Source organism: Xenopus tropicalis, chromosome 10 (assembly GCF_000004195.4).
Source record: "Xenopus tropicalis strain Nigerian chromosome 10, UCB_Xtro_10.0, whole genome shotgun sequence".
In the NCBI taxonomy this organism is placed as follows: domain Eukaryota; kingdom Metazoa; phylum Chordata; class Amphibia; order Anura; family Pipidae; genus Xenopus; species Xenopus tropicalis.
Window position 1 is genome coordinate 46,372,308 of NC_030686.2, and position 10,653 is coordinate 46,382,960.

Sequence of the window (10,653 nt, forward strand, 5' to 3'; positions counted from 1 at the left end):
CCTTAGACAGTACAGTATGGGGGTACAGCTTATTGTGTGCCCAGAACATTCCTTCTCTGTATATTTGTATTTATATATATGGGTAGGGGTGCCATAGTGTTTCCCTTAGACAGTACAGTATGGGGGTACAGCTTATTGTGTGCCCAGAACATTCCTTCTCTGTATATTTGTATTTATACATATGGGTAGGGGGTGCCATAGTGTTTCCCTTAGACAGTACAGTATGGGGGTACAGCTTATTGTGTGCCCAGAACATTCCTTCTCTGTATTCTTTATTCATTTCCGTAACAAATCCCCTTTATTCCTCTCTAAACAGATCTGGGATTGGGCTCTGACACGACCTCCCATATGTAACACAGACGATGATAACGAGATTCAGCGCCGCGGATTTCGCCTTTGGGAAAGATAAGGGTAAGTCGAACCTCCTTTCCCAGAACGTTACTTTGAATTGGAAACTTTCGTTTATAAAGGTCGAATTCATGAATGCGATTCCGCTTGGCAGTAATGCGCCGTTCCCATTGTATGAAGTGTTAATTAATTACAGTTGATCGGGAGCGGGGATCTCCTTAGGGCTTTCGGCCAATAGCGGCGCGGTTATGTACCATTTATTCTTTATCTTCATTTTTTCTATTTTCATTCAAATGTTATTTTTTCACATAAAATGCCCCCATGGAAACCCCATGCTTGGGAGGGGGCTAGATCCATAGATATCCTGTGTGCCAGCGTCGGGGGTTATTTCAGATTATTAATATCAGTGGTGTAACAATAGAGGTAGCAAACCCCGGGGGGCCGGACCACAGAGTCTGCTTCCTCTATGGTTGTGTGCCCCCCTTCCTTCCACCCCCGGCCTGCTCACATATAAATCCTTGCTCCCCGCCCTGCGCTGCTTGGGTTTGGTGCTCTGCACTGGGCCCCTCCGAAGTTTTTTTGCAGGGGGGCCCAGCCCAGAGTAGTTATTGGCCGGCCACTCAAACCCTAGGGCTCATTTACCATTGCCCAAGGCTCAAGTATAAAAGCCCTAAGTGTAGTTTTCTGCTGCACCTGGGGCAATACCTCCATTATTTTGCCCCCTGCACTGGGGTAAAGATCCGGCACAATTTGCAGAGAGCAGCACTGTTGTCACAGACGGTAAGTACCTTGCCAGATATGGCAACCTACCTGTATTTTTTAAGTCACCCTGATGTATGCCCCCCCCACCTGGTCACCCACTGTCACTAATTAGCACCCGAAACCCAAGGCAGCTCAGCAGGGAGCATGGAAGGGGGTGCAGGGCTGGGGCAGAAAAGGGGGGAGGGTGTTACTTAAATGCCACAGCCAAGGGGGGGATCAAGCCAACCAGGTGCCTTAGGCAACTCAATTGGCCACCTTGTCCCTGTGCAGTTCCGTCACAGGGAGTCATTGCCCCACTGCGTAATGACAAGTGAGCGCAAGTGGGTGCTGCCCCCGTACCCACCCCAGCCAATCAAGTGCAAAAATAAAAAATAGTCATTTGCACCCATTGCTTCATAAATGAGCCTTCGCCGGATGCACTGTAACAGCAATTACATATATATTGTACAGACAGTGGCACGTGGGATAGGGTTTTATATGTATTTTATTCTTATCAATGTCAGTTTCACACTCCTGCCTCCTCTACATGCCCAGGAACAGCCGGGCAACGCGCTTCCCAGCGTTCAGTAAATGCTGCCCACCTTACGTTCCTATGTAAGTGCATAGTGGGATTAGCCATTGTCTCATTCCTGGAACGCCAGCGCGCGGGGTTAATTGGCTGACCCCTAGCAGCGATCCGTGCATTGGAATGTGATAGGATAAAGCACCTTGTGATGGGCCTGCGGGGCCGATCTATAAAGCCGGGGGGTGGGGGGGGATGTGTGACAGTCGGGGGTCTTTAGGGATGGAACATCAATACCCACCGCCGATCTGTTTGTATTAAAGGAAATGTAATTCATTCGCCGGCACATTATTGACGTAATAACGGCCGCTCACATTAATGAGCAGCATAAATACGGGCCTGGAGGGGGTCCCATCGGACATGGGGCATTGGCCAAGGCCGCTCTAGTCCCAGGGCAACTTGCTGAGGGGCGATAGAATGAACTTGTTGTGGGGCCCAGTAACATTGAGCTATTCCAGGGCTTTTGGCGCTCAGTGTCTGATTGGTGAAGGTAAATGTTCTCGGCCAATCAGGAGCCACATCCGGGCCCCTCTGACTCCTGGGCCCTCCTGCCTCTATGCTTACTCCCCTAATTAGGTTTCTCGTTATCACTTCCTAATGAATATTTCCCAAGCAGAACAATGAGTCTCCGAGGAGACGGAGGAAATGGTTTATGTACATTGTACATTATTAATGAGCATCTCAGCCAGCGGCAAAATCATACCCATAATGCACCGGCATCACCACCCTTAGGAGCTGCCATACTGGAACCTTCAGCACTGAGCTGGGACAGTGGCAATCGTCACTACTCTCTACAGAATAAAGGGATTGGTAGCACTAGATAGGGATTCCCCTGTACTAAGCACAGTTCAGCAGGAACAGCCCCCTATACAGCTATAGAGGTCCTTTTTATTGAGCCGTGTGTTTCCCTGGGGCAGTTACAGTTTGCCTTCCTCAGGGTCAATGCGACAATACATTTATGGATGAGAGGGTGGGCATATGACTGTCTGACTGGCTAGTGTGGCACCATGATATCTGCCCGTTCCATAGGATACAGGGAGCTTTGGCTGTATAATCCTACTGTGGCAATTGGCTTACTGGCCTATCAGACTGGCAGCCTAGCAGAACCCACCCTAGCGCTTCTGATGGGCACAAGTATTTACCTTGATTGTAACACTCTATGCTCCATTCATTTCCAAATGCTGCTCTCACTAGGGGATAGAATCTGGCATTGGTCTCTTTGGGACCACTAAGCTGCCTTCTGGACCCACTGACCTGCCTTCTGGACCCACTGACCTGCCTTCTGGCCATACTGACTTGCTTTCTGGACCCACTAACCTGCATTCTGGACCCACTAACCTGCATTCTGGACCCATTGACCTGAATTCTGGACCCTCTAACCTGCATTCTGGACCCACTGACCTGCATTCTGGACCCTCTAACCTGCATTCTGGACCCTCTAACCTGAATTCTGGACCCACTGACCTGCATTCTGAACCCAAGTACTTACTGTCAGAGCCTGCCTGAATGAAGAATTAGTGGGATCTGCGCCACCTAGAGGTGAAATCAGTATAGGGCAAGGCCTGCTATATGTCAAGTGACCAACTGCAAAACTGCGGTGGTTGTGTTCATCAATACATACTCTTGTGGTCTAATATATGTAAGACAGTTGTGTCGAACCCCCCCCCCCCTCCCCCGGGGACAAAGGACAATGGCAGGATACACCCAGCAATGGAACAGGAAAGTGAGTGTCGGGCAAGCATTTACCTTGGGCATTAGAGCAGCCTGAGAGGTGCTGGAACATGGGCCCCTAGGGATACAGGGTGGGGACACTGACGGAATTCTACTCTCCAACTAATGTAGATGGATTTATGGTTTCCATCCCATAACCTCATGTGGCCCAAAGGACAGTGACACGCAAGGCTTGCACGTTGCCCATCTCTGATCTATTGGGTGGCGATTGCCAAATCAGTGTTGTAAGATAGGAGCGCCCTATCTGCCATCTTCAAACAGGTGTCAAACAGGGTTGCTGGGATTTGTAGTTCAAGACCTATGCTTTGGAACAGCAGCAGCTGTCATTGTAAGCGAGAGATAAAGCCCCCCTGTTCCAGAGCGATAAGCTCCCATCAAAGAGTTCTGAGCGCCAACGAGCTTCATGGAACCGGCAGAGCGGCACAGAGAGAGATTCTCTTTATATGAATTGGCGCCTCGGGAGTCCAAGCCTTTAGCGATCGTACGGCTTTGGCTGATGGGGAAAACCCACTGGAGCCTCATAAACTCTGAGTTCTCTGCTTTCCCTACACACCGGCATTCTGCCCAAATACCCTAAATGCACCCAAATAACAATATAGATGCATTGTGCCCGGGGAACCTGGCGGTACGGTGCTTGGGAGTAGAAAGCTCAGCTAAAAGGATTAGGTCCGTGTGGCCGTGGGAGTCAGAGGAGATCACTGGATAAGTGACTTCCCAATCGGATTAGAAAGAGGCCAGACTCACTGATAAGACTCCTGTCACCAGCAGTTTCCATTAACTCCTCGTCTGGGTTCTCACCCCGGGCCCTGAGGAGCCAAGTGCCCAAGCTTGAGGATTCTACAATCAATCTTTGTGTCAACTGCCTAAGGGCAAGGAGTCACAGGGCAAGGTGCAAAGTAAAGGGCACTAGGGGACCCTGGTAATAACACCTGACTTCCCTACACACACAATTGACCAGTAGGAAATAGGCAGACGTGGCCACTGCCATGAAGGGGAAACAGGTCCTTACCAGGACCCCTGCAGCCACCACCCTGCTCCTCTAGACCGCTGTCTATAAAGTAGGTTGGGAGAGGATCGGAAATCTAGGGCTTGTCCGAAGGAAAGAAATGGAAAGGTTGTAGTCACGGGCTGTTTTTAAAGGCGTGTAGAAGAAACTGCTCTTGACCCTACACATAGGCCTCTGAGCAGATTTAGGTAAGAGTGGGTGTGGTAGAACAAGATGGCGGCAACAGTGGTGGTGCTGCCAACTCTATGGTGCTGCCTTAGGTTTTACAGTCTTACCTTAGATATGGTGCCTACTTTACTCTCTGACGTGTCTCATTTCTTGTCTTGCTTTTGCCATCCAGAGGGAAATCACATGAGACTAGGCCAAGAGTTCTGGTATTGAGAGATACAGCAGAATGTTGTCCATCTAAAGAGCAAAGAGTGTCCCAGTGTTGAGCCTTGAGGCTTCCTAACACTAAAGAAAAAGGAGTTGGAGAGGAGTCTAAGGGATAGATAGTTCCCTAAGGAGGAGAACCTTATCTACTGTGTCAAAGGCTACAGGCGGGTCAAGGAGAACTAGAAAGGCGTTGAGACCTTGTGGTTCTGCTTAGTGAAGATCATTAGTTTCAGAACAATGAACGGCCTGAGAGCGCTCCCATTGGATATTCATTTGTCACCATTGGGCCAAAGCTCATCTACAAGGGCAATTATTGACTATAAATTACAGAGTCAGTTACTCCTCCTAGGGATGGTTGATGGTGTCCATGTTCCTCCTGAAGGAAACAGAAAATATGAAGCTTATTATCTTGAAACTACGGCATTATTGAGTGATTCCCGCCCCAACTTAATGGCTTTGAAATCCCAGAATGACTTCAGCTAAAGCTGAGGGTGATATTCTGGACTCTGGGACTTGAAGCCCCTCTGGTTTCCATAGTGGGTGGTACGCAGATTCCCTGCAACACAGAGGGACTTCAATTCCCAGAATCCATCACTTCATTGAGGGAGGAGTTGCATTTCACTGTATGAAATGACCATTGTATATGAAGCCCATTGCCTCAGCACTAAACTGCCTGACGGAAATATATAAGGCTGAGGGGAGCGACTAAGAAATAACCATTGAATATCTCTTTACCCATAAGGAAACCAATAAAGCCCATCTGCAAAGAGATTCAGGAAACATCTGCTGGAGTTTGGGCCCATTCTCACAACCAGGGCAGTTCATCTCCAATAAAATGTATTTCCCAGCAATGGCTCCCCCCTTGTGCCAGCTGGAGCGGTGAGGGGAAGCAACATGATATGAGGGGAAGAATGTCCCTGACCCCCCCACTCGCGCCATACGCTGCACCCCACTTGCTACAACACAGACACCGTTGAACACGGTCCAATCCGCATGTCTCGGCACAGCGTGTTCCTTCATTAATGGGACATTTTCTGCTTTATTGTCCTGTTAAGGAATTTGAATTCCCTCGCAGCCCAGGGGTCTGTAAGTTCAGAACATTACTTAATATTACGGAGTAAATGATTTATCCATTGTCCTTCACTTCACATTGCGCACAGACAGCGAGCTTGGCTGCCCGACTCCGTGTCCGTTCCGCCTTTATTGGTTTAGGCCCCCTGTTACACCCATAGAAGGGTTAAATGTTAGGGGGGAAAACAATTTGGTTCGGTATTCAGCCAAATCCAACGGGGTGGATTCAGGGGTTCATCCATAATTCCATGGTAGCCACAGTTACCCGACCCACTGCAGGACTCCCTTAGAGGTCCAACCTTTGGTCATGGTTGTGTTGAACTGGTCCCACCAGAGAACCTGACCTCGAGGCCTTCCTTTCATTACAGTTGGACAGAACTAAATGTAATAGGACTTATTAGAAGGGGTTGATAGAAGGTGTTCTTGGCTGGGGCCCCACAGAATCCTCTGGTACTCTGCCAGGTCAACCCCGATCAACATTGGGGGATTTATTGGAATTGATAATTTATTTACGGTGTCATTGCACAATGGCAATAACTGGGCATTGGGTGTCACTGGCTCAACTTACAGGTCCGGCCTTGCTTCAAGCTTGACTGGGGTTCCATTGGGTTTTGTTCATTCCCTTAGGGCAGTGGTTCCCAAACTGGGGGGCAGCCCCCCCGGAAGGGTTTACAGCGGTGGATGGGGGGCTCAGTGTGGAGGACAATTTGGGTAAGATTTGATGGAGAATGCATATTTGCTTTTCTAGATCCCCCTCACCCACTCAAGCATGAAGGTCAGTAAGGTTGATATTTGGGGTGAAACATGTACTTAGAGCAGTGGCTGAATGGCTGATCCACCAATATTTTCCTACATTAATAATCTTGTTAGAAGGAAACAGGGGCCCAAACCCAGGGTTGACCTGGCAGTGTACCAGAGGGTCTCCTGTGGGGCCCCAGCCAGGGACACCTTCTATTAACCCTTTCTAATAAGGCCTATCCACCCTGTTGGATTCAGCTGAATACCGAACCGAATTCGAGTTAGCAGGTCTGGGCATGGGTCTGCCCAACTGAAACCCTGTATATTATAAGCCTGAAGTGACATTAAAGCAAGATGGCGACCGTTGGGCAAAATGGCAACACAAGCCCTATTTTATATGGATAATGGGGGCAGAAATGTCTGTTTATCCCCCCCGCCAGCCTTGCAAAGTAAGAGAACCTGCTCTCCTTCAGCCAATGCGCCACTTACATTCTACCCTTCCATTAATTGTTATTAACCAGAAACATTGGTTAGCAGTGACCCCCTCCCCTTCATCGGAGGCCCCCAAGCAGTTTAATAGGGGGAACTTCTTCTCCATCATAAACATAAACAGCAAAATAGAACCACGGACTTAACCAATATCTTCCCTCGTTAGAAGGAGATTTAGCCCCAGTGCGTAAACGTTTAAGCGCTCCCATCCGGCTCAGAAACGGATTTATGGGTCTCTCTATGGAGAGCGATTCTGCATTGTGTCGGGGCCGGACAAGGGAATTCCACATCTGCTCTCAGCCAAACACTGTCACTTTGTAACATAAACAGACCCCCCCGTATCCACTGCATCGTGCATGTCCAACACACATGGGACTTGTCACCCGAAAAGCCTTCTGCTGCCTGGATATGATGTGGGGGGATTGATGCCCCGCTCCCAACATCTCCCAGCTGCCGTGCCGGCACATCACTGTCTGCTCACGCTCGGTATGTAAAGTGCATAGTTCCCCGTCTGCTCAGGGCTTGGAACACTTAAAGGGGAAACCACTAAGAAACACTTGGATCCAGGTTGCACCCCAACCATTAAGAGATACTTGGATCCAGGCTGCACCCCAACCGCTAAGAGACACTTGGATCCAGGCTGCACCCCAACCATTAAGAGATACTTGGATCCAGGCTGCACCCCAACCGCTAAGAGACACTTGGATCCAGGCTTCACCCCAACCGCTAAGAGACACTTGGATCCAGGCTTCACCCCAACCACTAAGAGAACTTGGATCCAGGCTGCACCGCAACCGCTAAGAGACACTTGGATCCAGGCTGCACCCCAACCATTAAGAGATACTTGGATCCAGGCTGCACCCCAACCGCTAAGAGACACTTGGATCCAGGCTTCACCCCAACCGCTAAGAGACACTTGGATCCAGGCTGCACCCCAACCGCTAAGAGACACTTGGATCCAGGCTTCACCCCAACCATTAAGAGATACTTGGATCCAGGCTGCACCCCAACCGCTAAGAGACACTTGGATCCAGACTGCACCCCAACCACTAAGAGACACTTTGATCCAGGCTGCACCCCAACCGCTAAGAGACACTTTGATCCAGGCGAGTCTTCTGTGGCCCCAAGTGAGCGACTGGGAGAAACCACCCGCCTGAGCAATATCATTCCGTGGGCATTTAGTAGGCCGGTGCCTGCTCCTAGTTGTACCTTCCCCTATTGCCTGTATCACCCCTAATATACAGGAGGAAGAGGACGGATGTGAATGTGTAGGGGGGGATCCATATGCCCCGTAGGGTCAGCGTTATCCTGGGAAACTTCCAGCAGGGAAATCTCAGAGGAGGATGGAGATAAAAGCTCATTCCCAGGGCTGGGAATACACAGGGCTCAGGGGGTAACACTCCTTTTCATTCATTGGATGATAGATCCTGGGGTCTCCCCTGAGGTCACAGCACTTTGGGGTATGTACAGGGCCATCATGATAATGAAAATGAGCTTCATGGGAAGGGATTTAAATGAAATGTACATAACTCTTGTTACAAGGATTACACTCTTACTCTTCAGCTGGTCAAACGCATCGGGATTGGCCCATTTCAACAGCTTGCAAAATGGTAGGCGGAATTGGGCTGAACCAAAGTCTTGAGTTGCCCCAGGCACAGACCTTTATGAGCCGACAGTAGCCAATACACGTTCTCTCCTGATTATTTCAGTAATGACCCCCAGTTAGACATCATTCAGGATTATTTCAGAGCCGTACTAGGCTAGTGTCCCCGTCAGTGCCAGTGGCCGCACCAACGCTAAATGGCCAACTTATGGCAGCAAAGACTCACTTAAGAGCATTTGGGCTTGGGCCAGTACTAGGGTGTGTAGCAGTCTCTGAGAGAGAGCAGCAGTCTCTGAGAGAGAGCAGCAGTCTCTGAGAGAGAGCAGCAGGGGAGGGGCCCTAAATAATAATCTGTCTCTAGATCATTTTGGGTCAGTTGAGGCCAAGTGTGTAGCCAATAAGTACCCGTGTATGGACAGCATTACTCAGTGCTATGGCGCTACCTGCTGGCTGGCTAATTTAGTGTTGTTGGGAGGTACTGGGAAACAAAAGGAATTCTGGGAATGAATTCCAAAATCTTAAAAAAATCCCATTTACATGGGTTTATCCTAAAGGCTACAGCTCACCCACTGGGTTTGAAGCTGAAGCCAGGACAATAGCTGATACTGGGAAACTGGTGTAACTACAGAGCAAGCAAGATGGAGACAGTAGGGCAAGATGGAGACAGTAGGACAAGATGGAGACAGTAGGGGCAAGAATGAGACAGTAGGGCAAGATGGAGACAGTAGGACAAGATGGAGACAGTAGGGCAAGATTGGAGACAGTAGACAAGATGGAGACAGTAGGGCAAGATGGAGACAGTAGGGCAGAATGGGGACAGTAGGGCAAGGTGGAGACAGTAGGGGCAAGGTGGGGACAGTAGGGCAAGGTGGGGACAGAAGGGCAAGATGGAGACAGTAGGACAAGATGGAGACAGTAGGGCAAGATGGGGACAGTAGGGCAAGATGGAGACAGTAGGGCAAGATGGGGACAGTAGGGCAAGATGAAGACAGTAAGACAAGATGGAGACAGTAGGGCAAGATGGAGACAGTAGGAAAAGATGGGGACAGTAGGGCAAGATGGAGACAGTAGGGCAAGATGGGGACAGTAGGGCAAGATGGAGACAGTAGGGCAAGATGGAGACAGTAGGACAAGATGGAGACAGTAGGACAAGATGGAGACAGTAGGGCAAGATGGGGACAGTAGGCAAGATGGGGACAGTAGGGCAAGATGGAGACAGTAGGGGCAAGATGGAGACAGTAGGGCAAGATGGAGACAGTAGGGCAAGATGGGGACAGTAGGGGCAAGGTGGAGACAGTAGGGCAAAGGTGGGGACAGTAGGGCAAGGTGGGGACAGAAGGGCAAGATGGAGACAGTAGGACAAGATGGAGACAGTAGGGCAGATGGGGACAGTAGGGCAAGATGGAGACAGTAGGGCAAGATGGGGGACAGTAGGGCAAGATGAAGACAGTAAGACAAGATGGAGACAGTAGGGCAAGATGAAGACAGTAGGGCAAGATGAGACAGTAGGAAAAGATGGGGACAGTAGGGGCAAGATGGAGACAGTAGGGCAAGATGGGGACAGTAGGGCAAGATGGAGACAGTAGGGCAAGATGGAGACAGTAGGACAAGATGGAGACAGTAGGACAAGATGGAGACAGTAGGGCAAGATGGGGACATTAGGGCAAGATGGAGACAGTAGGGCAAGATGGAGACAGTAGGACAAGATGGAGACAGTAGGGCAAGATGGGGGACAGTAGGGCAAGATGGGGACAGTAGGGCAAGATGGAGACAGTAGGGCAAGATGGAGACAGTAGGACAAGATGGAGACAGTAGGGCAAGATGGAGACAGTAGGAAAAGATGGGGACAGTAGGGCAAGATGGAGACAGTAGGGCAAGGTGGGGACAAGTAGGGCAAGGTGGGGACAGTAGGGCAAGGTGGAGACAGTAGGGCAAGATGGGGACAGTAGGGCAAGATGGAGACAGTAG

General features: G+C 49.8%; 1 long non-coding RNA gene across 1 annotated transcript in view; it reads left to right on the forward strand.

Moving 5' to 3' along the window:
* The first annotated feature begins 318 nt into the window (after positions 1-318).
* LOC116407968 overlaps positions 319-10,653 on the forward strand; it is a 26,839-nt gene continuing 16,504 nt past the window's right edge. Inside the window, exon 1 of the long non-coding RNA XR_004220651.1 lies at positions 319-411. This is a non-coding gene — a long non-coding RNA (uncharacterized LOC116407968). The remainder of the gene's footprint in view (positions 412-10,653) is intronic.